We start from the raw sequence: 21,214 nt of genomic DNA on the forward strand, positions 1-21,214 counted from the left end.
ACACTTGTTATTTTTCTTTTCTCTCTCTCTCTCTTTTTAATTATAGCCATTCTAGTGGGTATGGTATGGTATTTCTTTGTGATTTTGATTTGCTTTTCCCTAATGACTAATGATGTTGAGTGTCTCTATCTTTTTAGGAGAAATGTCTATTTGATTCCTTTGCCCGTTTTTAAATTTGGTTGTTTATCTTCTTGTAGTTGAGTTGTAAGAGTTATTTATGTATTCTAGGAATAAGACCTTTATGATTTGCAAATATTTTCTCCCATTCTGTGGGTTGTATTTTCACTTTCTTGATAATGTCCTTTGCTGCACAAAAGCTTTTTACTTTTGATGAAATCCAATCTATTTTTTCTTTTGTTACTTGTGCTTTTTGTGTCAGATCTAAGAATTCCTTGACAAATTTGAGGTTATGAAGATTTATCCCTGTTTTATTCTAAATTTTATAGTTTTAGATTTTTTTAAAGATTTTATTTATTTATTTGACAGAGAGAGAGAGAGAGACAGCCAGCGAGAGAAGGAACACAAGCGGGGAGTGGGAGAGGAAGAAGCAGGCTCCTAGCAGAGGAGCCTGATGTGGGGCTCGATCCCATAACAGCGGGATCACGCCCTGAGCCGAAGGCAGACACTTAACCGCTGTGCCACCCAGGCACCCCCATCCTTAGTTTTTGATGTAGTGTTCCATGATTCCTTATTTGTGTACAACTTCATTCTTTTGCAAGTGGATATCCAGTTGTCCCAGCATCATTTGTTAAAGAGACAATTCTTTCTCTATTGAATGGTCTTGGCACCCTTGTTGAAAATCAACTGGCCATAAATGTATGGGTTATTTCTGGATTCTCAGTTCTATTCCATGGTCACTATGTCTATCTTTATGACAGTATCACACCCTTTTGATTACTGTAGCTTTGTGTAGTAAGTTTTTAAATGCAGAAACATGAGTCCCCAACTTTTTTCTTTTGAATACTATTTTAACTCTTCACAGCCCCTTGCAATTCCATATAAAATTTAGGGTTGGCTTTTCCACATCTGCAAAAAGGGGACATGTGTCACTTTTGTTCATAACTCACTGGCCAGAACTATTAACTTGGTCCAATCCAACCCCAATTTAATCCTATGTGTCAGAAAGAAGGGAAGAATCATATGTTAGTGAGCAGCACCAATAACCATGAATCTTACTATTTTTAAATCAAAAGAATTGCCCTGTCACTCTAGGAGGGGACCAACACCCCATTTATTTAAATGACACTCATATAGTCACTCTTTTCTAACTCTACTTTTCCTAACCTCTTCTTGCTAAGTCAGAAACTATGAAGGGTATGAGATTTTAAGCTGCTTGCAAGCTAACACATTACATTGCCATAGGGTTTTATATACACACACACGGGAAGAAAACAGGAAACCTCTAGGTCAGAGACAAAAACTGTGTACTCACAGTGAAGGCAGCAACCAAGGTAACAGCATAGATAGCTCTGGTTTCTTGAGCCCCAGTCCTCACAGAGCAGCACAGGGAGGGCCAGATGGTAACTACACATGCTTTTGGGGTTCAATAAAGATGAAGTCCAAGTTTCAGAGACTCTGATCTTTATAGTGGTGCTGGCAAATCTATCTTATCCTACCGTCTAGGAAAAGACATTATTGTATTATCCTGGAATGTAAGTAAAAGTTCCTGGGGAAAGTTATCCATAAATTTCACAGAGGGAGTCACAATTTTGATCTTTACTTATCTGGGAATGCAAATTCATTTGCTCTTGGGGGAGTCCCTGTCTCTATCTTTCCAGGGCTGTCGGCCTGTACAAGCATTCCTGGAAGATAGTCCTGGGGCACATGAGCTAAATATGTAGGATTGCTACAGATTATGGAAAATTGTCTTTTAACATCTCTTAGCTGCCCCCTTCAAAGTTCTGGTTTTGAACATTCTACTATACTTGCCTTAAAAGAAATCTCATTCTTTCCAACTGTTTCATTTGTAAAGACTCCCAAACTAAGTCCTGCTAACTTCCTCAATATCAGAACACTGTGGGTGACAAACTTGAAGTGTTCAATCACAATATTTTGGCAAAAAGCACAATGATAGATGGTGTATGGGACAATAACCTTGAGAACTAAGTGAGGAGTTAGGAAAGCTCCACGTCTCTCATAATTTATTGGAAGAGCCTATTATATTAGATATTAGGAATTGTATTGAATATCACCATTTGTATAAAAAAGGGAGTAAAGAAAGAATACATGTATAATTTCTTGTGTATAGATATCAATATAATTTTGCATTTGGTACCATGTGAATAGACTATTTAAAAACATTTTTTTTGAAGATTTTATTTATTTATTTGACAGAGAGAGACAGCGAGAGAGGGAACACAAGCAAGGGGAGTGTGAGAGGGAGAAGCAGGCTTCCCGCCAAGCAGGGAGCCCGATGTGGGGCTCGATCCTAGGAGCTGGAGATCATGACCTGACCCAAAGGCAGATGCTTAATGGCTGAGCCACCTAGGCGCCCCTATTTAAAATTTTTTAAATATATCCTGTCATGCATATATGCTAAAATGATTCAGAATAGAGATAGGGTAATCTACATATTGTTGAATGGTTTCTTTGAATCCATGTCCTTCCATTTCCTTTTCTTGGACACAGGATGATGGTAGTGAGGGAACAAGTGTGAAAAGAATATTTTTGAAATATTCTGGCTATGTCTTCAAAATTCTGAGGGAATTTCATTTCCAACATAAAATTCTGTACCTAGCTGAATGATCAATTCAGTGTGAAGGTAGAAAATCATTTTAATTAATTGTTTCAGTTAGTGCTACAGATGAGTTTAAAACTATTTTTGGATTCAAAATGATCTTCACCACTTCACACTTACTAAGATGGCTATGATTTAAAAAAAAAAAAAACCCTGAAAATAACAAGTGTTGGTGAAAATGTGGAGAAATTGCTATACATACAAAATAGTGCAGCCAATACAAAAACAGTCTGGCAGTTCCTATAAAAGGTAAACACAGAATTACCATATGACTCAGCAATTCCACTAATAAGCCTATTCCCGAAGGAACTGAAAGTAGAGACTTAACCAGATACTTGGAAGCTGATTTTCACTGCAGCATTATTCACATTAGCTAAAAGGTGGAAATAATCCAAATGTCCACCAAAATATGAATGGACAAACAAAATATAGCATATACATACAATGGGATATTATTCAACCATAAAAAAGGAATGGTGTTCTGACACATGCTACAACATGGATGAGCCTTGAAAACATTATGCTAAATGAAATAAGCCAGCCACACACACAAAAATATTATATGATTCCAGTTACATGAATTATCTAGAATGGGTAAATTCCTAGAGACAGAAAGTAAATTAGAAGTTACCAGAGTCTGGAGGGAGGGGATGAGGCGTTATTACTTAATGGTTACAATATCTGTTTGAAGTGATTAGAAAGTTATGGAAATAGAGAGTAATATCAGAAGCACATTGTTCTGAATGTGATTGAGGCCATGAATTGTATACTTAAAAATGGTTAAAACAGCAAATTTTATGTTATATATATAATGAACTACAATTTTAAAAAAAATAATAATGTAGTATTCCAAAAGCCATTGAATTGTGTAAACAGGTGAATTGTCTGGCATGTGAATTATATTCAACATAGCTGCTTTAAAAAAGGACATTCACAATTTCAACCTTGCTGAAAAAGAGATAACTCTGCATGTGCTAGTGAGAACAGTTTGTACATAAGGTTGATGTGTAATTATTTAATAAATGCATACAAGCTAGCCTATCTTGAAATCCAAAAAATAATAATGGAAATACAAAACCAGTAATTGAGGATAGAGCTGTTCCTCAGATCAACTGTCAACTCTTCTGAAACACTACTAGAAAAACCTTTTAATCAGGCAAAACTTTGTAGACCAACTGTAGTAAGGAAGAATTCCACCTTGATAGTCTTAGTAATGCTTCAGAAGAGTGAAGTCAGAGGAAGATATTTATAGGGTTTTAGAGCCTTGAGTTCAAGTGGCATAGATGGGTCTTTCAAGAAAGGAAATTGATTGGGATCGGACAAAATTCGTGATGTAAGAGTTTAGAATTGGTGGATAGAGTGAGATGAGAATCTTGAAGTGAGTCATGATAAGTAAACTATTACTGATAAGTAAGTTTTTTGTCCTAATGGTTGATCTATTGTCCTAATAGAAAAGCTGTGTGCCTAGATGAACAATTGCTTACCTAGGTAAAATTAGATATGCAAAAATTTCTCCGAATGGACAGTGAAGTTATTGACTTATCATCCTATCTTTCTGGATAAGATTTCCTGGGGCAAATATTTTAGTTCTCTTTCCCAGTAGTTAAGCTATGTTGATGCAGGTGGTCTTAATTATCACTCAGGAAAGTGAACAATCCTTACAGAGAGAAGCCTAAGCACTCACTCTACCCTGTTTCTTTCTTAGACTAGATCAGTGATTGGCAAACTACAACCTATGAGCCAAATCTGGCCCATTACCTATTTTTGTACAATCCGTAGGCTAATAATGGTCTTTACATTTTTTAAATACTTGAAAAAAATTAAAAGAATACTACTTTGTGACACATGAAAATGAAAAGAAAAATTTTGATGTCCATAAATAGTTTTGTTGGGATACTGCCACACTAATTCATATTGTCTATGGCTACTTTCATGCTACAAGAATAGAGCTAATTAGTTGCGACAGAGACTATATGGCCTGCCATGCCCAAATATTTACTATCTCGCTCTTTATAAAAAAAAGCTTTCTGACCTCTTCCTTGCATGGGAAAATATATTATCAAAAGGTTACCAAGCTATTTAAGAACAAAAAGAAGAGGACAATGTATAGGTTGAAACAAAGAAAATGAGAGAAAGTCTTCTATGTCTGCCTGGGTAACTAAATCAAAGGGAATTGGACCAAAGATATCCTATTCATATATGACACAAAACTGATAGCAAGATACCTGAAAGAAAACTTTTTTTCATATACAAAAGTTTACAGAGCAAACTATAACTAAATCTTGAATGTCTTCATGTTTGAAACATAAGGCATTTACTTTTCAGTAATTGTCTGCAGTGTTAGGCAAAAACATAACAAATGTGAACATGTATTTCTGCTGGGGAAGGAGGACAATCAATAGAAATATTTTCTAATCTATTTTTCACTGTATACACATGCATACCCACTTGCACAATCTCACAATAACCAAAAGTATGCTTACTCCTCAAATAAAATTAAAACAATAATAACAAGGGTGGCCATGTGGAAATGGAAAAAAAAAAGAAAAAGAAAACAAACGACATCAAAAGAGAGCTGGGGTAGCAATCCTCGTATCAGACAAATTAGATATTAACCAAAGATTGTAATTAAAGATGAGGAAGGACACTATATCATAATTAAAGGGTCTAACCAACAGAAGATCTAGCAATTGTAAATATTTATGCCCCTCACATGGGAGCAGCCAATTATATAAACCAATTAATAACAAAATTAAAGAAACACATTGATAATAATACAATAATAGTAGGGGACTTCAACACCCCACTCATGGCAACGGACAGATCATCTAAGCAGAAGATCAACAAGGAAACAAGGGCTTTGAGTGACACACTGGACCAGATGGACTATACAAATATATTCAGAGCATTCCATCCTAAAGCTACAGAATACACATTCTTTCAAGTGCACATGGGACATTCTCCAGAATAGATCACATACTGGGTCACAAATCTGGTCTCAATCAGTACCAAAAGATTGGGATTATTCCCTGCATATTTTCAGACCACAATGCTTTGAAACTTGAACTCAATCAGAAGAGAAAATGTAGAAAGAACTCAAATACATGGAGGTTAAAGAGCATCCTACTAAAGAATGAGTGGGTCAACCAGGAAATTAAAGAATTAAAAAAATTCATGGAAACAAATGAAAATGAAAACACAACTGTTCAAAACCCTTGGGATGCAGCAAAGGCAGTTGTAAGAGGGAAGTATTTAGCAATATAAGCCTTCCTTAAGAAACAAGAAAGGTCTCAGATACACAACTCAACCTTACACCTAAAGGAGGTGGAGAAAAAAACAGCAAATAAAGCCTAAACCAAGCAGGAGAAGAGAATTAATAAAGACTACAGCAGAAATCTATAAAATAGAAACCAAAAGAACAGTAGAACAGATCAACAAAACTAGGAGCTGGTTCTTTGAAAGAATTAATAAGATTGATAACGCCCTAGCCAGACTTATCAAAAAGAAAAGAGAAAGTACCCAAATTAATAAAATCATGAATTAAAGAGGAGAGATCACAACTAACACTGCAGAAATACAATTATAAGAACATATTATGAGCAACTATATGCCAACAAATTAGGCAATCTGGAAGAAATGGATGCATTCCTAGAGATGTATGAACTACCAAAACTGAACCAGGAAGAAATAGAAAACCTGAACAGACCCGTAATCAGCAAGGAAACTGAAGCAGTAATCAAAAATCTCCCAACAAAGAGTCAAGGGCCAGATGGCTTCCCAGGGGAATTCTACCAAACAATTAAAGAAGAATGAATACCTATTCTTCTGAAGCTGTTTCAATAAATAGAAATGGGAGGAAAACTTCCAAACTCATTCTATGAGGCCAGCATTATCTTGATCCCAAAATCAAAGACACGACTAAAAAGAAGAATTACAGGCCAATATCCCTGATGAACATGGATGCAATCTATGCAATCCCTATCAAAATACCATCAACATTTTTCACAGAGCTGGAACAAATAATCCTAAAATTTGTATGGAACCAGAAAAGACTCCAAATAGCCAAAGGAATGTTGAAAAAGAAAACCAAAGCTGGTGGCATCACAATTCTGGACTTCAAGCTCTATTACAAAGCAGTAATCATCAAGACAGTATGGTATTGGCACAAAAACAGACACATAGATTAATGGAATAGAATAGAGAACCCAGAAATGGACCCTCAACTCTATGGTCAACTAATCTTCAACAAAGCAAAAAAGAATATCCAATGGGAAAAAGACAGTCTCTTCAACAAATGGTGTGGGAAAATTGAACAACCACATGCAGAAGAATGAAACTGGACCATTTCCTTATACCACACACAAAAATAGACTCAAATGGATGAAAGACCTAAATGTGAGACAGGAATCCATCCAAATCCTAGAGGAGAACACAGGCAGCAACTTCTGTGACCTCAGCCACTGCAACTTCTTGCTGGACACGTCTCCAAGAGCAAAGGAAACAAAAGCAAAAATGAACTATTGGGACTTCATGTAGATAAAAAACTTCTGCACGGTAAAGGAAACAGTCAACAAAACCAAAAGACAACAGACAGAATGGGAGAAGATATTTGCAAATGTCTTATCAGATAAATCTAAAAAGAACTTATCAAACTCAACACCCAAAGAATAAATAATCCAATCAAGAAATGGGCAGAATATATGAACAGACATTTCTCCATAAAAGACCTGCAAATAGCCAACAGACACATGAAAAAATGCTCCACATCACTTGGCATCAGGAAAATACAAATCAAAACCACAACTAGATACCACCTCACGTGTTCAGAATGGCTAAAATTAACAAGTCAGGAAACAACAGATGTTGGTGAGGAATGTGGAGAAAGGGGAATCCTGTTACACTGTTGGTGGGACTGCAAGCTGCTACAGCCACTCTGGAAAAAGATATGGAGGTTCCTCAAAAAGTTGAAAATAGAGCTATATCCTATGACCCAGCAATTGTACAACTAGGTATTTACCCCAAAGATATAAAAGCAGTGATCTGAAGGTGCACCTGCACCCCAATGTTTATAGCAGTAGTGTCCACAGTAGTCAAACTATGGGAAGAGCCCAGATGGCCATTGACAGATGAATGGATAAAGAAGATGTGGTATGTGTATACATATATACACACACACAATGGAATACTCCTCAGCCATCAAAAAAAAAAAAAATGAAATCTTGCGATTTGCAACAATGTGGATGGAACTAGAAAGTATTATGCTAAAAGAAATAAGTCAATCAGAGAAAGACAATTATCAGATGATCTCACTCATATGTTAATTTAAGAAACAAAACAGAGGATCATAGGGGAAGATAGGGAAAAATAAAATAAGTTGAAATCAGAGAGGGAGACAAGCCATAAGAAACTCTTAACCATAGGAAACAAACTGAGGGTTGCTGGAGGGGAGGGGGGTGGGGGGATGGGTTAATTGGGTGACAAGGAGGGCACTTGATATAATGAGCACTGGGTGTTATGTGCAACTGATGAATCACTGAACTCTACCTCTGAAACTAATACACAGTATGTTAATTAATTGAACTTAAATAGAATTAAATTAAAAAAACAATTTTAAAACCACAAAATAATCCTGCAAACCACATTTACAGTTTGTATTTAAACAAATAAATGAGATCCTGGGAGTAAATGCAAAATGCAAAGTTAATTGAAAGAAAAATGATGAACAAATAACATTATTAATATACACAATTCTCCTATTACGTATTAGTAGATGATGTTCTCTGCTTCTCTACAACTCTGGAGCTATAGAATTGAATTGTTAAATATACTCCATGTGAATGTCAAGAACCAGAAAGACTTTACTGTCATCCTTTGATGTCACATCAAGAATTTCCAGAATATTTAGATGGAAAGGCTGAATATACAGACAATAGCCAGACTATACATAAAAACAGAACTCTGACCCACAATCTGTAGCAACTAGCGTAGGAAATTAACCCATTATCTACAGTAACCAGCCCAAGAAGTCAACTTACTTTCTGTAAAGTCAGACTTGTAGGAAGTCAAATCACCATATCTAAGAAACAGTGCAGGAAGCGAAACAATAACACAATAACCTCTGTAACAACCAGTCCCAAATGTCTCAGACTTGAATAATACCTGATAGCTTTCCTAATTTTTGCCCCTCCTACCCCTCCTCACCACCCATTTCCAATGTAGGACCGAATAGAGAAAGACAAATCACATAACCACATAGGATATTCCTCTTCTAGTTAATCCACCTATAGCTTCCCACACCTACACCCTCCAATCAATCCACACCCAAAGTCTTCCCTTTTTTTCCACTATGAAGCTTCCCAACTCCTTTGCCTGCCTTTGAGTTTCTGCCAAACACAAGTGATGGTGATTTTCTTGCTATAGCAGGCTCAGAATAAATAGCCTTAACTTGTTCTCATTTGGGTAGTTTTCATTTGTTTTTGCAAGACCATTATTATCTTCATCAGAAATATCTTCTAGGGGCGCCTGGGTGGCTCAGTCGTTAAGCGTCTGCCTTTGGCTCAGGGCATGATCCCGGCATTCTGGGATCGAGCCCCACATCAGGCTGCTCCGCTAAGAGCCTGCTTCTTCCTCTCCCACTCCCCCTGCTTGTGTTCCCTCTCTCGCTGGCTGTCTCTATCTCTGTCAAATAAATAAATAAAATCTTTAAAAAAAAAAAAAGAAATTTCTTCTAGTTTTCATCCTTTGCTATTCAACACTTGCTCCGGGAAAGACTGTTTGGCTAACATCCTAGAATATGTAATACTGTCAGTGCCCAGCTGCCTTCACATTCTAGGGAGCATTTCTGAAACTGCTTTGGTCCTTGCACTATGAGTAATTATATAAAGATTTTAGAGAGGAAAGGCTGGGTCCTGGGATTCCTCTTCATCTTTAATTAGGTTTATCTTTTCCACCCCAGTAATATTATTTATAGCCTTTTTTCTTTTCTTTCTTTCTTTTTTTTTTTTAAGAGAGAGAAAGAGAGCATTAGCAGGGGGTAGGGTAGGGGCAGAGGGAGAGGGAGAGAGAGAGAATCTCAAGCAGGCTCTGTGCCCAGTGCAGAGCCTGGCACAGGGCTCTCATGATCCTGAGACGATGACCTGAGCTGAAATCAAGAGTCAGCTGTTGGGGCGCCTCGGTGGCTTGGTCAGTTAAGTGTTCCAGGGTCCTGGGATTGAGCCCCACTTTGGGCTCCCTGCTCAGCAGGGAATGCTTTTCCCTCTCCTTCCTGCTCATGCTCTCTTTGACTATCTCTGTCTCCGTCTCTCTCTCTCTCAAATAAATTAATAAAATCTTAAAAAAAAAAGTCAGTTGCTTAATCAACTGAGCCACCCAGGCCCTTCTATTTATAGCTATTTTTAAAAAGAAACTTCTGAGGCTTTTTGTCCTCAGCTGTTACTATTCTATACATCACCTTTCTGCAAGGTAAGGTGTACCCCTGTCTCCATTCCAGATCGGATCTTGATCACCACCTCTCTTAATTCATGTTATTGTTCAATCTGAAGCAAGAGGCTCCGTCAGCACAAGCAGGTGGCAATAACAAAATGGCTGCTTTGGTGAAGATAGAGAATGGAGGCAATTAGGTTTAAGATTCCAAATCTTCAACTTCTGTATATACTTTTTCTTAAACCAGATTTGCCTATGAACTTGGCTGTATAGTGAAGACATCATGCTGGTCCTACCTTTCCAGATCCCCTTTTGCATCTCCTCTCCTCTTATATGAACTTACTATAGTGTGTTGCTTGGAGGAGAGGAAAGTTCCAGGACACCAGAATGAATACACTTTGAAACACAGTGTCCGCTACTGAGAAAGTGAATGACTCAAATGATTGAGTAACACACCCTTTGCAAATCAAATGTTTCTCAGTTCTTTGCTTTCAACAAAATTGAAGGAAGATCTAAAGAAGAAGGCGGCCAAAATTACATTAAAAATAAGCATTTGATAATTGATAACTGTAATTTTGAGCATGTATCTGAGAAAAAATTCAAATAATCGAATAATATCACTATAATAAAACCCCTTCCATTCCCAACTAATTATTTATGCTGTGAGTTGTCAAGTAAAAACAAATCTGGACAGGAAAGGAGAGATTTTTTTTTTCATAAAGGCTATTGTGACGGGGGAGGAAGATATTGCCAAAGAGAGAACAGGTCACTGTAGTAAACAAGCTCAGAAGGAGCAGGGTGTAGAGGAATGGGATTGGCAGAGGGCACACTGAGCAGGTGGCATGATTGTACAGTTTTTCTTTGTGGTCAGACAATTCTTCAAGGGCCATTAAAGAGATTGTTCGATGCTGCAATGCTTGTCTAAGCTCAAGGGTAGGCCAAAGTTCAGGGGCCTGGGGGAAGGAGAGAAGCCTAAGGAAAGTTTGGTCAAGTCAGATTAGTGGCATTTTGTTCAGATTGGTCAGTACAGACAATTCAGCTAATCATTTATGAGAGAAAGAATGGGCATTTGGCAGGTCTGTCTGGCTTTGTCATAGGTAACAAGGCTCATTACTGAGTCTTAACTAAGTCGCATGGGGAAGGATGGCTTTTGGCAGTATGCCATTGCTTGAAACCCAAAAGGGTCCAGGGATTTTTTTTAACGATAGCTGTTTTCTAGGACAAGACTCAGGTAAAGTTCAACATTGCCAAAGATTCACACAGAATTGATGCTGAACCCTAAACCATTTTCTTACCTAGTCACAATCATCCATGGATACATGAATTAAAAAAACAAAAGAGCATCCATCTCACTAATATATATATATTCCCAATAAAATTTTACTTCCGTGTTGGAGTGACCACTGTCTCAGCTATTGGTGAGTGTTAGGTTCAGAACTGATAGAAAGACTTTCTAGATACATGTTTCCATGTTACAAATGCTTATTCCATGCAGACTACTCCATTCCGCAGTATGCTCAATTAAAATGTTGGCATCCTGATAGTTTTATCTAAGGATCCAAGATAGCAGCTGCTGGTTGGTTGGTTGGTTGGTTGGTTGGTTTTTTTCAACAAAATAGCCCAATTTCTTTATATTGTTAATTCTGGACTTCTGTAGTGAATTGCACACCTCCACTGGAACCTTGGATAGTTTGATTAGTGAGGGACCTCAGTGGGGTGGCAAAGCAAATGATTACGGTATCCTTCCATGCCCCCCAATAGGGCATTAGAGAAGCTATGGGAATCAGCCTTTGTTTCAAGTAGTGGTCTTTGAGTTCTTGGCTCTTCCTTTTCCTTCTCACTGTTAGTGGTTTCATATCCAACAATGCAGTAAGCAGCAATCATGAGATGGTATTTTTAGCCTTTTCCCACTCAGCTGCTTCTCTTCGTCAACACTAGCGGGTGGCATTTCATCAGTTCTTAGTGACTCAGGTCAGTGTTTTTAAACTCCACTGATCAATTCTTGGACAGGATTATAAAATGGTATCCATCTCAAACAACATGATGGGTCAGCAATTTTCAGCCAACAGAAATCTCTGTTTTTCTTTTTATTATCCTTTAATACTTCCCTGTTCCCCTTTCCCCTATCCCTGGCAGTGGCCTTTCCACTCTCCGCTTCCATGAGTTTGACTATTTTAGATTCCTCATGTAAGTAGATCATATAGTATTTGTTCTTCTGTGTCTGGCTTATTTCATTTAGCCTAAGGTCTTCCAGGTTCATCCGTGTTGTCACAAATGGCAGGATTTCCTTCTTTTTTAAAAGCTGAATAATATTCCATTGCATGTATATACCACACTTTCTTTATCCATTCATCAGTGGATGAGCATTTAGGTTGCTTCCATGTCTTTGCCACTGTGAATAATGCTTCAGTGAATATGGCAGTGCAGATATTTCTTTTCAGATCCTGATTTCAGTTCTTTGGTTATACCCAGGGTTATACCCAGTGCAGATATTTCTTTTCAGATCCTGATTTCAGTTATTTGGTTATACCCAGGAGTGGGATTGCTGGATCATGTGGTAGTTCTATTTTTAGTTTTTGGAGGACCCTCCCAACTGTTTCCCATAATGGCTGCACCGATTTGCATTCCCACCAACAGTGCACTAGGATTCCTACTTCTGTATATCCTCTCCAACATTACCTTTTTATTTTTATTTTTTTAATAAAGCCATCCTAAGAGTTGTGGAATAATATCTCGTTGTGGTTTTAATTTGCATTTTCTGTTGATTAGTGATGTGTGCACCTTTTCATATCTCTTGGCTATTTGTATGTCTTCTTTGGAGAAATGTCTATTCAATTCCTTTGCCTATTTTTAAAAATTGCGTTATTTTTACTATTGAGCTGTAGGAACTCCTTTATATTTTGGATATTTACCCTTTATCAGAGATATGGTTTGCAAATATTTTCTCCCATTTTGTAGGTTGTCTTTACATTTTGTTGATTATTTCCTTTGCTGTATAGAAGCATTTTAGTTTGACATAACCAAAATTTCTCATTCCCTGTCTAATTTCTTACTGCATAAAAGTTTTGCCATATGGGGCACCTGGGTGGCTCAGTTGGTTAAGCATCTGCCTTCAGCTCAGGTCCTGATCCCAGGGTCCTGGAATCGAGTCCCGCATCAGGATCCCTGCTTCTCCCTCTCCCCCTGCCCCTGCTTTCTCACTCTTTCTCTTCCTCACTCACTCTCTATCTCAAATAAATAAATAAAATCTTTTTTAAAACTTTTTAAAAAAGGTTTTGCCATGTGGAATTAGGGATCTTCACCTTAATTTTCTCTTCAGATACAAATATGGGCTAATAGAAAGATTAAGAAAACATAATGTGCTTCCAATACCAGTTTATTTATCTTATTCAAAGGAAATAGGACAGATATTTCAGCAGCAAGCAAGCACCACTTTTAGCAAAAGGTATTATAATATCCCGGACATAGCTTCCAAGACCTCCCACTTCATGGGTCATACTCAATTGTACTGGATGAAGGTAAAGTAGGGTGGACCACCTTGGTTTTGGGAAGCTATTCCGCTATCTGCTCCTTGACTTTTTATACCCTATTTGTCACATTATTCCTCAGGGTGTGTGTAACTTACTAACATTCTTTAGAGCAGCTGAATCATATCAATGTTAAGTTATACAATAATCTGGACAACCTGATATATATATATATATATAATGTCAATTGAAAGTATTTTATCAATGTTAATTTCCTGGATTTGATCATTGTACTATAGTTACATGAGGTGTTAACATTAGAGGAAAATATATATGGGAAATAAATAAAAATAATAGAGTAAAGAATATATGGGAGCTCTGTGCTATTTTAGCTTCGTGGTACCTAAAATTGCTTCAAAATAAATTTAAAAAAAATCAGGAATGAGGCCAATTATCTTCAGTGACACATTTTAAGAAAAACATAAGATAAACATAAGAAAAACATAGGATAGTATTTGCCAGATCCCATACCACTTAAATAAGAATCTCTGGGGTGGGAACTAGGTATTGGTATCTTTTATTTATTAACCTATCTTTATTTATTTATTTATTTACCTATCTACTTACTTATTTTAGAAGGGGGGAGGGGCAGAGGGAGAGAGAGAATCCCAAGCAGACTCCACACCCAGCATGGGGTGGATCTTACAACCCTGAGATCATGACCTGAGCCGAAATCAAGAGTCAGATGTGTGGGGCTCCTAAGTGGCTCAGTTGGTGGAGCATCTGATTCTTGATTTTCAGGTCATGATCTCAGGATTGTGAGATTAAGCCCCACAGTGGGGTCCCCATTCAGTGGGGAGTCTGCTTGAGATTCTCTCTTCCTCTGCTCCTCTCCCACACCGTGCTCTCTGTCTCTAAAATAAATAAATAAATAAATAATCCTAAAAAAAAAAGTTGGACACTTAATTGAGCCACCCAGGCACCCTGGTATTAGAGTTTTTTTAAAAGCTCCGTTGGTGATCCCAATGTGCAGCTGAATTTAAGAGGCAATATTCTAGAGAATTAACAGTCAAATGAACACCAATGTACTCACCACTCACTTTTAAAAATACTCAGTTTTAAGAAATACAAAGTGAACTCCTTCCTGATCACATCACATTTTGCCTAAAAGTATTTCCATCCTGATTTTGGTTTTCCTCATTCTCTTGATTTTCTTCATAGTTAACCAAATATGCATGTATTCTTAAAACATGTAGTTTTATTTTTGCATTTTAACTTAAGTGGAATCGATACTATATGTATTTTTTGGCAGCTTTTTTTTTCACTTAACATTATGTCTATGAAATGTATAGATTGTTTTAACTTATGTAGCTATAGTTTATTTTCAATAATATCAATATGTTATATTATCATATCATACTTCATTTTTCATTCTATTTGAACACATCTGGGCAGTTTCCAGTGTTTTACCATTATAAGCAATCCAACTATGAACATTCTTACAGCCTTCTTGTGCCCACATGCAAGAGTTTCTCCAGGGAACATGCTCAGGAAATAGAATTGCTGAGTCATAAGGCTCATTCCTTGCAGCTTTTCCAGATAATGGCTAATTGATTTCCAAAGGGAACACACCAGTTCAGACTACCATCAGCAGTGTGTAAGATTGCCTATTGCTCCACATCCTTGGCGATACTTAATTTGTTTTGTTTTGTTTTGTTTTTGGCAATATGGTGGGTACAAAATTATATCATTTTATGGTTTTAATTTACTCTGCTCAGACTACTAGTGAAATTGTGATTATTTTCCTTTTCTCATTGGCTGTTAATTCCTGACATGTCTGTATATGCCTTCAAAGATGTTCAGGATATGCTACCCCAAAATATGCCACTTTGGCATAAGAGATATTTTGAGCTAAAGGCAATTGAAAATCAACAGATGTAGGAATAGTTCTCTGCCCTCCCCTTTACTGCCTAAAAGCATGGCATCAATTTCCCTTTGTGAAAGTGTCCCCCTTCTCTGGTGCCAGGAAGAAGAAAGTAACTCTTCTCAATGGAGATGGAGAGCCGGCACCAAGATGAGGTTACAGAAACAAACCTTACCAAAATAAGATAACCCTTATCTTTCACTGGCTTTCCCCATATATCTCCGCAATTAATTGTCGCTTGAAGTCAAAACCTGCCTCATACCTTTCCCCCATTTTTCTTATGAGTTGTTTTGTATTTCTTATTTATTTGTAAAAGTTATTTACATATTCTGGTTCTAATCCTCCTGATCTTTGTCAGGATTATATATGTGTACCAATTATCTTCTTCCAGTTTGTCGTTTGAATTTTCATTTTCTTTGTGGGGTCTTTTGATGAACAGAGTTTTTAAATTGTAATATAATGCAGTTGACTGATCTTTTTCCTTTAAATTATGTCCATTTTTTCCTATTTTAAATGGTGAAATATCAAAATTTGGAACTAAATAGGGATGCCATCTATCACTATAATTTGTATTATTATCTTAAATCTCCTAATAAATTCAGTAAAATTTTTTAAAAGTAAAAAAAAAAAAAAAACAAAAAACCTGGCATATATGCTGGAAAAGAAAAGATAAAATGATCCCTTTTGGCTGATTATAAGATTTATTTCTGGAAAGACCAAAGACTCTGGTAAAAAGCGAACAAACAAAAAGCCTACTAGAATCAATGAGAGTATTAATATGGTAGTTGCATTCAAGATAAATATACAAAAGGTATAAAGTCAATGTTTTCACAATTCTAGAAATAAGCATCTATAAATTAAAATGGGAAAATAGTCTAGTCACAATAGTTGACAAAAACTGTAAAATACTTAAGGCTAAATTTAGTAATAAGTAGCATTAGTTGAGCATATTTTTTTTAGCAATAAAGTATTTTTTTATTTAAGATATGTACATTTTAAAAAAGATTTTATTTATTTATTTGATAGAGAGCTGGAGAGAGAGTGAGAGAAAGCACAAACCAGGGAGCGTTAGAGGGAGAGGGAGAAGCAGGCTCCCCACTGAACAAGGAGCCCGATGCAGAGCTCCATCCCAGGACCCCAGGATCATGACCTGAGCTGAAGACAGACACTTAACTGACTAAGCCACCCAGGCTCATACCTAAGGTATGTACATTTTTTTTAGACATAATGCTATTGTACACTTAATAGACTACAGCATAATGTAAACATAATTTTATATGCATTAGGAAACCAAAAAATTCATTTGGATCACTTTATTGTGATATTCACTTTATTGAGGTGGTCTGAAACTAAAGCTGCAATATTTCTGAGGTATGCCTATATTTTAACCAGTGAGGTTTTTGTCTGTATAGTTGTAAATGATCTTTCATACAGCCACCAGATTGGCATATTTTTAAATGCAAATTTGAAAATGTTTATCCTCTGCTTATCTTTTAATGACTTCCTACTCCCTGCAGTATTTAGTTTAATCCTTTGAGTATACAAGATACTATCTTGTACAGTATCCTACATTCCGTTCATTCATCTGATTGTATTACTTTATTGTTTAAAGTTGTTTTTTCAACACATACATGTGTGCCCAAGATATGCTGTTAACTTAAATAATTTCTGAATTTTATCAAATGTATATCACATTATCTGTCGTATTATCAGTCTCAGCTTTTTCATTCAAGTGTAACATTATTTGGATTCTTCCATATTGATGTGTGCAAGTTCACTTATTCATTTTCACCACTACATAATATTTTATACACATTCACTCTCTTGTTGAAGAGCATTTAGGTGTTTTGTGTTTTTGTTTTTACTGTTACAAGTAGTCATAAAGCAAGCATTCCTATATTTGGGTTGTGGTGTACATAAACTAGTTTCTCTTAGGTATATAGCTGGTAGTAGAGTTACTTCTCACAAAAATGCCTATATTGATTTATATGCTTTCCACTGATGTGTGAGACATATGTTGACCCACATCTTCTCCAATACTTGACATTATGTTCGCCAATCAGATGGGTAGAAAATGGCATGTCATTATGGTCTTGATTGTGGCCCTCATTACTGTTGAAATGGAATATCTCTTCATTTTTATTGAACTTAGTATTTCTTTAAGTGTAAACCTGTTCATGATCTTTGTCCATTTTATTTCCAGTGGCTTGGTTCTTCTCCCATTCATTTATAGTTGTTCTTTTTATAATCTTGATATTAATCCTTTAATCAGTTACATGTAATGAATATATCTTCTTCAAGTTTGTGTCTTGACTTTTCATTTTCTTTAAGGTGTTTTTGGTGAGTACACATTCTTGATTTTATATGGGCAGACTTTTCATATCCTCTAGGTTTAGTACTTTCTGTGTCTTAAGAATTCCTTCACTAGCCAAAAGCCAGAAACATATTTATCCATATTTGCTACTAAAAGTTTAAATTTTTTACTTTTGATTTCCAAGTCCTTAATCTCTCTGTGATTGATTTTTATCATGGTGTGAGTTAGGGATCCAATTTCTTTTTTTTTTATATGGATAATTATTTTTCCAGCTGAATTTATTGAATAATCCCTCTTTCCCCCCACCGATCCACCATGCTTCACTTTCATACATCGAACTTCTCCCACTCCTATAGCACATATTGCTTTAATTACTATACCTCTATAATAAGTAGAAGTTGAGCAAGTTTCCTTTTTTATTCTTCTTGCGTGTCTGATTATTAGTAAGAATGCAATATGACTGTATAAAAGCAGAAGTGATTGTATTTATAGACATGAGTCCACTGGTTGAAACTGTTCAAATTGCTACGACTATCAACCATGTCTTGTAACGGGGATGAAGGGGTACAAAAGCACCTGGCTCCAGGGGTCCCAAACAGACCAGGTTCAGCTACTCACCACTGACAAAATCCAAAGGCGGAGAGTGGTGGTGGTAAAAGAAGAAATTTATTTCAGTGAGGCCAACACCAGGAAGATAGTGGACTAATGTCTCAAAAACTGTCTCCAAAATGCTGAAAATACTTCTAGGTTTATATAAGGAAAATGTGAGACAAAGGTAGGTGGGTTACATGCAGGTGGGCAGTAAAGGTCAGGTTGATTGTTGCCTGTTGCTGTCAACCACAGGAGGCATTGCTGGCTTGGGGCAGTTGTTACTGCTTGAGGAGTAGTTTTGTTTTTTTGCCTGAGTTAAGAGAGAACTGGAAAGAAGAACTTAATGAATTAGAAAGTACAGACTGAGGTGCAAATGAAGGTAGTTGAAGTCTTCTTTTAGTCTTGCTAAAGGAACCATGAGCATTGGTTAATCCATTGAGTAGGTTAAAAAGAGGTCATTTAAGGAAGCTTCTGTTGTGCTCATTTATATTATAACATGTATGACATTATATTTCAATAATTACATGTCTTTCTTCTTTACTTAGCTGAGATTCATGAAAACCCATATAAGTTATATTCTTTTTTGTATTTCCAGAAGTCTGGAACATGCTTAGCAAATAATAAATACTTAACTCCTATTTGTTGAGTGAATGCATAGATGTGGATCTACTAAAAAGAATCCTGGGAAAGTCACTGGGACTTTGAGAGTTTAGGGCAAGTTAGGACAGAAGATATGCCTCAATGAAGCCACAAGCTTAACCTAAATCACTGAGTTTTGGGACAGTTGATTGCCAAATAAAAATATCATATTTTGAGCATAGGTTGGTGGTGTTCTACTATACACAACCAAATAATCAGATTGCCCAGTAGCTAAGACTGAAAAATGTTATGGTACCGAGATACAGAACAAACTCACAAAATACAGGAGTAGAAAGTGTAGCTCTAAACATTACGGTGGCCACAATGGAGGAAAAATGAAATACTCAACTATCTCACAAAACATTGGTACTTCTAACATATCCCCAGCATATCAAGGTGCTCATTGTTTCCATATTCTAGGGATCACAGGTGACAAATTGAATGATAGTAAATGTTTTGTTCCCTGATAAATAGGAAATTCAATTGTACAGAAGTCATTATTACATGTGCTCTGTGTTCCTTAAACTCTTGACTTTAATATTCACAGTTCATTAGCGTTTTTCATAGAAACTTACAGTATAATTATCACTATATTTTTCAATATTATTTTCTAAAAAATAAGCTTTAATGTGATTACCTAAAATTTTATATGTATATGGATAGTTATTAAATTTCTAGAATTTCCTTTGAAGTGACTTTCTTTACCTTTGCATCGGACAGTTCTCTCTAGAGACTTACTCAGATTCCCAGAGTTGGTATGAAGATTAAGCTGAAGACATTTGAGATATAGCAGATGCAGAAAGAAGCCTTTTCAGAGTTCCCTTATCTGACTAATAGGCAGAGAGTGAAGCTGCCATAAATTCCTCTCTGAGAGAGCCTCACTCCTAGGGAGAAGACTGACTATACTCACACTGGGATGAGAAATTGCATAAACAAACATTATCACAGACTGTCATACCTTCCATTTGTTTCCCTAAAAGCCCATTTGCTCTTCCCATGGAAGCCCTTTCTCCCTCCTCCCATTCCCCTATTAAATTGGTATATAAGCACTTATCTCTAGCTATTCAGGGAAACTCTTCATCTGAATGCTCCTACATGTGTGTGAATAAAATGTGTTTTCTTCTGTTAATCTGTCTATTGTCAATTAATTTGCAGGTCCCTGGCTATAAGACCTAAGTCAGTAGAGGAAAAATTTTTCCCCAAATATGTTCAAAATTGGTTAAATCCAGTTTGTTTTTATTTCCTGGCTTGGTTTTGAAGGAGGGATTCTATTTGTGCTGCATATCAGAAGACAAAGAAGTAAATGTTCATAAAAACATAGTGTCTCTGTTAGAAACTCATTAAATTTGGTTGATTTTCAATTTGTTCAAAGAGGAAGGAGAAGGGAAGAGAGATAGGAAATGGATTATCAGAGTGAAGTGTTGGGTGAGGTAGTTGAGAGGTAAACAGGGACCTTGGCAGCTCAGGTTTTTTCAAGTCAGATAGCTTTCCCGTTCCTAGGCCTTTGGGATTATTGTGGCACCTGATCTTCCTGACAGTTATTTCTGAGGAGGAAGAAGAACTTTCCTCTACCCTCTTAAGTTCTGTACCCGCAGTCTACAAATTAAATTGGCAAAAGACAGAGAACAGAAAGAAAAGCATATAAATTCTTATTGATAGTAATATTTTCAATTTTGCATGCATGGGAGTTCACAGAAAAGAAGTGAAACTTGAAAAGGTAGTTAGGCTTGAAAGCATATACACCATTTTAACAAAGGGCAATAAATTGTAGAAAGTACTAGATAAAGGAAGGGAGGCTTTTAGAGAAGGTAAATATGTGGGGAAACTAATGGAAAATAACGATTATTTTAGTAAGATTTGTTTGTGTAGACTCGTCTCAGTGCCAACTGTCCATCTTCATGGTCATAGAACTCCCCTGGAAAGGAGATTTATGGCTGTCATTTTTCAGAAGTTTCTACTTTTAATCAGATAAGGGAATCTCTAAGAAGACTTCTTTCTCCATCTGTTAATTCTTAATTGCCTTCAGTTTGAAATACTACATATTTTGGCATATTTTGGAATAGCTTATTCTCATTCATTTCTCAGAGCCTCCCATTACAGTCCTTTACAGTTTTCTGTGA

At 36.4% G+C, this 21,214-nt stretch overlaps 1 protein-coding gene across 10 annotated transcripts in view; it reads left to right on the forward strand.

The window, feature by feature from the left end:
• The window catches only part of RESF1 (retroelement silencing factor 1), a 241,149-nt gene that overhangs the window by 82,365 nt on the left and 137,570 nt on the right, over positions 1-21,214 (forward strand). For 8 of the 10 annotated variants that reach the window (XR_008955925.1, XM_057303218.1, XM_057303217.1 and 5 more), the window contains exon 4: positions 16,577-16,753. The exons of the other annotated variants lie outside the window; for them this stretch is intronic. The gene's annotated coding sequence lies outside the window, so the exon portion shown is untranslated. The remainder of the gene's footprint in view (positions 1-16,576; positions 16,754-21,214) is intronic. 10 annotated transcript variants of the gene reach the window in all.

This window comes from Ursus arctos, unplaced genomic scaffold, assembly GCF_023065955.2.
Source record: "Ursus arctos isolate Adak ecotype North America unplaced genomic scaffold, UrsArc2.0 scaffold_26, whole genome shotgun sequence".
Classification (NCBI taxonomy): Eukaryota; Metazoa; Chordata; class Mammalia; order Carnivora; family Ursidae; genus Ursus; species Ursus arctos.